This window comes from Chrysochloris asiatica, unplaced genomic scaffold (assembly GCF_000296735.1).
Source record: "Chrysochloris asiatica unplaced genomic scaffold, ChrAsi1.0 scaffold00351, whole genome shotgun sequence".
Lineage (NCBI taxonomy): Eukaryota > Metazoa > Chordata > Mammalia > Afrosoricida > Chrysochloridae > Chrysochloris > Chrysochloris asiatica.
In genome coordinates this window covers 1,064,023-1,072,269 of record NW_006408869.1, presented here as the reverse complement: position 1 = coordinate 1,072,269, position 8,247 = coordinate 1,064,023, and the positions used below count along the sequence as shown (strand labels likewise).

At 37.1% G+C, this 8,247-nt stretch overlaps 1 pseudogene; it reads left to right on the top strand.

The window, feature by feature from the left end:
* Window positions 1-369: 369 nt before the first annotated feature.
* On the top strand, window positions 370-938 carry LOC102829163 (annotated as a pseudogene).
* Window positions 939-8,247: the final 7,309 nt, after the last annotated feature.

Below are 8,247 nucleotides of genomic sequence, written 5' to 3'. Positions count from 1 at the left end.
ATGTTACAGCTAAAGCCAGCCAAAGTCAGGTACTCAGGGCATGCTTATGTTATCCTGTTAGACTGCAGCATCCCATAGGCCCAAGTAGGCTGTGGGCATTGTGGGATCTGTCATCTTGTCACACAACAGGTACTGCAATCTGTCTTAGTCTCGTTCAGACAGATAAATCGGACCAGTAAACAAGAAGTTTGAGAAGCTGATAAGTACTTTTTCTTTGAATCCTGTATTACTCTTTGTTTCCTTCATCATCTAGTCTCAGTCTTTGCAGAAGCAATTTTTGGGAAAACCAACAATCAGTTGATTCAAGTCTGTAAAAACAGCAGCTCTCCCAGCTCTGATGACCTCTTCCCTGATGATAATTCCACACTAATGGATATTTCCAAAGAGGGCATTGCACTGGCATGCTACACAGGCACATATTCTGACCAGTTTCTCATGGAAGGATTCCTGAACCTAAAATTGTCGTGCTATGTCAGGGTGATTCTTACCCACTTTATTGCAATCATCTCCACTCTACTTACTGCAGTCTTCCAAGATGTAGAACGTCTGATAGAAATGAATGAATTCCTCAATGTGATGCCCAGCTTACAGTTTATCTTTGCTTACATACCCTTCCTTACATTTATGAGTTTGCAGCCAATTATGAGTGACTTTGTCAATGGACTAGGCTGGAAATTGTAGGTTAAATCTTGATCCTTATTGTGTTCCAGCAACATATACATTGTAGTTTTTCATGTTCAAGGACTAGGGCATATGGTGATGTATATGGTTATAATGCTGTGTTGAGCATAGTTTATCTGAGTTTTGCATTCTATTTGGGTTGGCAATGTTTGATTGCACTGAGCATGTCCTTCCTGGAGTGTGGGCACACAGTAATCATCTTTAAAGTCCTGCTGACAGAAGAAGCCACCAACAACTATACTAAGTACACTAAGTAAGTGACTGGGCCAGTTGTCTGGCCTCTGCAGGGAGCCATCAGAGCCAGTGTGTTTCTGTGGTTTATTGTGTAAGCATACAGCCAATAGTATGTGCTGTAGCACAGAGACCTCTTAAGATTCAATTGTTTATTGGAAAAGACTTTGCTTGATACATCTTTGGAAGAAGAAAACTAATTTTCTTCATCTCCTAACCTGGGAACTTGATTAGGTAGGAGCTTTGAAAAGCTGACATTTGTTGCTTTCATTCCAACACTAAACTCTTAATTAGCTGCTCAAGAACCACCTTGTTTTATCCTCTTGAGAGATAATCCACGGTGTATCATACTTAATCTGTTAAAAAAAATCATATGTAGAAAATGCAATATATTTTTCACAATATATTGGTTATTGGTGATGATGGTTATGTGCCATGGAGTCTGTTCTGACTCATAACGACCTTGTACAGGCTTCCAGATGCTGTAAATCTTTACAAGAACAGAAAACCTCATCTCTCTCCTGTGGAGCAGCTGGTAGTTTCAAACTGCTGACCTTGAGGCTAGCAGCCTGATTTGTAACCACTATGCTACCAGAACTCCTTATAAACTGTGTTGTGGGTATGTAAATATTATCAAATGATGATAGAATTTTAAAAGTTGAGAAATACTTTTATTTTGTGTATCTTTTCACTTATTTTAATTGTGAAACTTAAAAAAAAACTTTGCTAAAGTAGTTTCATCAATATTAAGTATAAAATTAAGAGACAGATATTTCAATCAAGTTCATGATTCTTTTAACATGTTTTTAAAATTTCTCAGTGGAAGCTGACAGAGGTGAGAATGAATAAAAAAGTTGGAAAATAGGTAAATAGCATAACTCAGCTATAAGTGGTGATTACTAATCACCTTATGAAGATTTTCTTTAGAGAGTGAATGTGTAAATGTATTTTCTTGGGAGTCCATGCTTTAATAACCTTCATTTTACCATAGGGCATTCCTGATGATATTTACTATTGTTGTTGTTGTTGTTATGTGCCGTGGAGTCAGTTCTGACTCATAGCGACCCTGTACAGGGTTTCTGAGGCTGTAAATCTTTACAGGAGCAGACTGCCTCATCTTTCTCTCATGAAACAACTGGTAGTTTCGAAATGCTGACCCTGAGGTTAACAGCCTGATTTGTAACCTCTACATTACCAACTTTTTCCTTCAGAAATTAGTGATAGAAGAAGATGGTAGGATTCATGAACTGATATTCTCTTGAGATTTGGGGCATGGAAGGGGTGGGGAGAAAGACTAAAAAGAAGAGGAAGACTCATCAGTTTTATTCCTAAAAGCCAATTCTCAGTAGAATCTTGTTTTTTTGTTTTTCTGAAATATCATCCTGCTTTTTGCACAAGATGACTTGGAGGCAATCCAAGAGATAGTGGTCTTATTGCAAAGATCTCTTTCTCAGCAAGGTAGAACTGGCCTATCCTTCTTCAGCTATGCACTCTGGAGTGAGAGGAAATGGGTGTTTTCAGCATGAAGTTGTTATTCTTATTTCAGCCACTTCTGAGGTTTTCACATGTGAAGCTTGATACCACAATTATATTAATTGAAAACATATTTGTCTGGTGGAGACAAACAATTTTTAAAATTTTAGAACTTGATCAGAACCTAGGAATGACATTGAGGAACTTCTCATTTTGGTAACTTTCCTTCTGGAGTATTGCTTTACTTGTCTTCTCTGTTTGAGCCCTCAAAACATTATAGATGATACTTTGCACAATTTCAAAAAGTGCAGACTGAATTTTTTCCCAAGCAACAATAAAATTTTTTTTTTTTTTAAATGGAAAAATAGAATTGAAAGGGAATGGAATTTTCCAAAAAATGTTGAAGCCTCCTAATTTATATGGCGTGTATGCTATGTGTGCTGTTGCTGTTAACCTCAAGTTGGTTTTGACTCATAGCGCTCCATTATAGGGTTTCCAAGGAGAGACTTGTGAGTTTAAAACTGCAAATCTATCAGTTCAATCCAACCTTTCAGTCCTGTGCTTATCCTGCACCACACCAGACTTCATGATATGTATAACATCATTTATATTATTCTGAATGACAGAACATATATCTATAAATTTGAATTGAAATGAGAAATAAAAATGAGACATTTAAAATATTATTATATTCTCAGATTAACCAGCAATATGGTGGACTAGGCAGATGTGCTACACAAAGATATGAGATACCAAGAAAACAGACACAGATGATAATCCCGGAACACTGGGTTTCAGAGGAAAACATACAAAAGTAAATTGAATATTAATTAGGATAATAATCTATATAAGGCTGCAAGACAAGAGATGGATGGGTGAACCTTTGGCTGGCCTGACTCAATGTAATCTTCCTGATCATTTTTGAGCAACATTGGATCCAAGCAATGGTGTGACAGTGCGAATGCACACTGTTGGCTGATGACAAGAAAATTGAGTTTCTCTTTCATTTCCTACACTCCCATCATGAACTGAGTGATCATCTGCCACTCTTATTGGTCCCCAGTGCAACCCCTGCTCTGATAGAGTTTGCACCTGTACCCTTCTGAGTCAGGTACTAGGTACATCACTCTGACACCTGAAAGTAGGTTAACTGTGCTTCTTCAGACCTGAAGAGTATGTATAGCCAGAACATGGCCTGTGCTTTGTTGTTTATTGTTAAGTCCTGAAAGTAGGTTAACTGTGCTTCTTCAGACCTGAAGAGTATGTATAGCCAGACCATGGCCTGTGCTTTGTTGTTTATTGTTAAGTTCCAACTCATAGCAACCTTGTATAGGGCTTTCAAGGAGTGACTGGTAACTTTGGCCTGAGCTAGAGTAGCTGAAATATTCATAACCAACCACCCACCTTCTGTTGCCTTCAGAGCCTGGGAGTTCCTTCTGGGAATATAGACCATAACCTCAGCCACTGTTAGGACCAGCATAGAATAATTCTGGATTGGCTATGCTGAACATAAACAACACATACGCCTATAGAAACTTCATTTAGGACTGGGACCACCACCCTCTCTTCTCCTCCTTCCCACCTCATTAACTCCTTATATTGCAGTAATGTTCCAGTTTTCTTCTCTGTGTCCCACCCCTGTCCTAGTTTTATTTTCCTTGTTTATCTCCCCTTCTTTTTCAGTTATCTTGTCTCTTTCTCTTTTATTCTCCCTCTCTGTAGTTTTGAATAGTGTTTTTATTTCTTTTCATTTTGTTTATGTCTCTCTTCTGTGGTTTTATTTTCCTTTTCTTTTTTCTCACTTCAGTTATTACATTCTTTTTCTTGCTGCTGCCAGTTTTTCTCTTTTATTATATTCTTCTTTTTGCTATTTTTGTTTTTTTCTTTTATTTGTGTATATGCATTTTCTTCTTGCCCCACTTGACAGGTGATAACAACAGCTGTATTTTCTGTAGCCCCACACACTGGGTAAGAGCCATTACCAACTCCTATACAACCTGATCCATGATAGGCAGCACTCAATAGCAACCAAACCCACCCTGAGATGAGTTGCATGAGCAGCTAATAGAGAACTATGCACACAGTTTCGTTCTCTAAACACACATATCTGGAGACAGGTAGTAAGTACCTATGAACACAACAACCAACAATCATTAAGTTAAATACAACTACAATTACAATGCAATGTCTCTAAGACAACAGACAATTTCACTCCGCATCAAGAAACAAGACAAAGTTGCTCATACAACTTACCGATATGAAGTCAGAATATGTTTCTCAGGAAGCAAAGGTATAGATAGGAACTACCTGGTAAAGAGTCCAAAGAAATGATATTTAGCTACCTTCAATTGACTGAGAAATTTCAAGAAAATTCCCAAAGAAAGTAAGACGAGCACATTAAAATTTAGAAGAATTCAGGAAAACACTACCGGGACAAATTAGCAAAATAAATGAGAAATTAAAAATAATACAAAATATGCTAGTAGAAACCTATAAGATTTACAATGATTTGGGAAATGGATAATACATTCAAAGGCAATGCAGTGGATTTGAATCAATGGAAGGCTAAATTAGTGAGCTTGATATTCTTCAATGATTTCTGCTTTCTATGAAATGTGCACAAGGAGCTCTGGTAGCATAATGGTTACAAATCAAACCTCAAGGTTGGCAGTTCAAAACTACCAGTGGTTCCACAGGAGAAAGATGAGGTGTTCTGCTCCCATAAAGATGTACAGCCTCAGAAACCCTGTGCAGGGTCACTATGAGTCGTAACCGACTCAACGCTATATGAAATGTGTGCAATAAGTTGACCAGGTAACTGTCATCCAAATATCTTAGCATGGATGAGTAAGTGCCTCTCTAGTTTGTTGAAACATTTCACTTTTATTCAATCAATACCTGGAGCCTTTTTTTTCTGCAATGTTATCAGTGTAGTTTGGACTTTTCTTCAATATCATCTGTTCTTGTTCATATGGCACCCCTGAAATGATTGACCATGGACCAATTCTTTTTGGTACAGTGTATCTTTATATTCCTTCTCTCTTCTTTTGATGTCTCCTGCATCATTCAATATTTTGTCAATAGACACTTTCAATACTGTAATTGTCAAAATTAAAATGGAATGCATAAGCATCAATATCCTAGACATTGTTGTTGTTGTTGTTAAGTGCCTTCGAGTCGGTTCCGACCCATAGCGACCCTGTACAGGGTTTCCGAGGGTGTAAATCCTTACGGGAGTAGAAAGCCTCATCTTTCTCCTGTGGAGCGGCTGGTAGTTTCAAACCGCTGACCTTAAGGTTCGCAGCCCGAGTCGTAACCACTAAGCTACCAGAGCTCCTTATCCTAGACATTAGTGAACAGAAATGGAATAATATTGTCCATTTTGAATCTGACAATCACACAGCTTATTATACTGAGAATGACATATGATATACTGATGATACAACCTTGCTTACTGAAAGCAAAAAGGAATTAAAATATGGATGAAGAAGAAAGACCACAGCTTTCAGTATGGGTTTCACCTTGATGTAAAGAAAACAAAAATACTCACCACTGGATCAATAAATTACACCAAGATAAATGGAGAAAAGATTGAAATTAAAGTTAAAGACTTCATTTTGCTCAGATCAACCTTAAAAACTCATGGAAGTAGCACTCAGGAAATCAAAGGATGTATTGCATTTGGCAAGTCTGCTGCACAGGACCTCTTTAACGTGTTAAAAGAAAACATGTCTTTTTGAGGACTAATGTGCACCTGACCTAAGGGATGGTATTTTCAGTGACCTCATATGTATATGTAAATTGGACATTGAATAAGGAAAACTGTAAAAGAATTGATGCATTTTAGTTATGATGTTAAAGGAGAAATTAAAGTCACCATTTTTGTTGTTAAGTGCCATCGAGTCAATTCCAACCTATAGTGACCCTGTATATGGTTTCCAAGGAGCAGCTGGTGAGTTTGAACTGCAACTGCCAAAAAACCCCAAACAGATCTGTGTTGGAAGAAGTACAGTCAGAATGTTCTTTGGAAACCAAGATAATCAGACTGCGTGTCTCATACTTTACACATTTTCAAGAGGGATCATTCTCTGGAGATGAATATCATGCTTGGCAAAGTGTAAGGTAAGAGAAAAAAGGAAGACCACCAATGAGATGGATTGGCACAGTGACAATAATGGGCTCAAATGTAGCAACAATTCTCAGGTTGACACATGGACAGGCAGTGGTTTGTTTTGTTGTGCATAAGGTAGATATGAGTCAGTACTGACTTGATTGTGCCTAACAACAATCACTTTACATAGCATTATGTTGTTCTCCAGGAACTAGTGCCTTCTGATAATATGACTGAAGTATGGCTTCTAAGAAGCATTCTGGCTATACTTCTTCCAACACAGATTTGTTTTTTCTTTTGATAGTCCATGGTACTTTTAATATTTTTCATCAACACAATAATTCAAATGCATCAATTATTCTATGGTATTATTAATCATTATCTAACTTGCACAAGCATATGAGGTTACTGAAAATACAATGGCTTGCGTCAGGCACATTTTAGTCTTTACACTGACATCTTTGCCAATGCACACTTTAAAGAGGACTTGGGCAGCAGATTTGCCTAATAGAATATGTCGTTTCTTTTCTTGACTGCTGCTGATCGATGATCTGAGCAAAATCTAGTCTTTCACAACTTCAAACTTTTCCTCCTTTATCTTGATGCTATTTATTGGTCCAGCCTTGAGGATTTTTGTTTTCTTTACAAGAAGGTGCAACCCATATGGAAGGTTGTGGTGTTTGATCTTCATCAGTAAGTTGTTGTTTTTTTTAAGTCCTCTTTGTTTTCAGCAAACAAGGTTTTATCATCTGCATATCATATGTTAAAGAGTTTCTCCAATCCTGATGCCATATAATCCAACTTCTCAGACTAGTTGCTCAGCATACTGATTGAATAAGTATGGTGACAGAATATAACCATAGTGCACTCTTTTAAACCATTCAGTATTCCCTTGTTTTGTTTGACCTTCTGCCTCTTGATCTGTGTACAGGTTCCTCATGAGTACAATAAAGTATTCCAGAATACTCATTCTCCACAATGTTGTCCATAGCTTGTCATGATCCACACAATCGAAAGCCTATGTGTAGTGAATAAAGCACATGTAAACATCTTTCTGGTATTCTCTGCTCTAAGCTAAGATCCATCTGACATCAGCAATAATATCCCTAAATTTCATGTTCTCAACTGAATCTGGCTTGAATCTCTGGTAGCACCCTCTCAATATACTGCTGCAACTGTTTTTTAATTATCTTTAGCAAAAATTTACTTGCATGAGATATTAATGATATTGTCTGATGATTCCCGCCTTCTGTTGGGTCATCTCGCTTTAGAATGGGCACATATATTGATCTCTTCCCATCAGTTGGATAGGTAGCAGTCTTCCTAATTTCTTGCCATCGACTAGTGAGTACCTCCAGTGGTTCATCAGTTTGTTGAAAGATTTCAATTGTTGAAAGATTTCAAACCCAGGAATGTTGTTCTTTGTTAATGCCTTCAATGCACCTTGGATTTCTTCCTTCATTGTCATTGTCATTGGCCTATCTCTTGAAATGTTTGAACATTGACCATTTCTTTTAGTACAATGAATCTGTGTTTTTCTTTCATCTTCTTTTTTTTTTTCTAGTGAAATTTATTTATTTTTTATTTTTTGACAATAGAAACAATATTACAGTTAACTTTAATGAACATGTTTATTTTTTATGATTTTATTGTGAACTGAGTGATATTTTACATGGAATAACATCAGTTTTACACTCATACTATGAAATTTCATTTCATTGCAATGATTACAGTCCCCTCTGTGCATCATC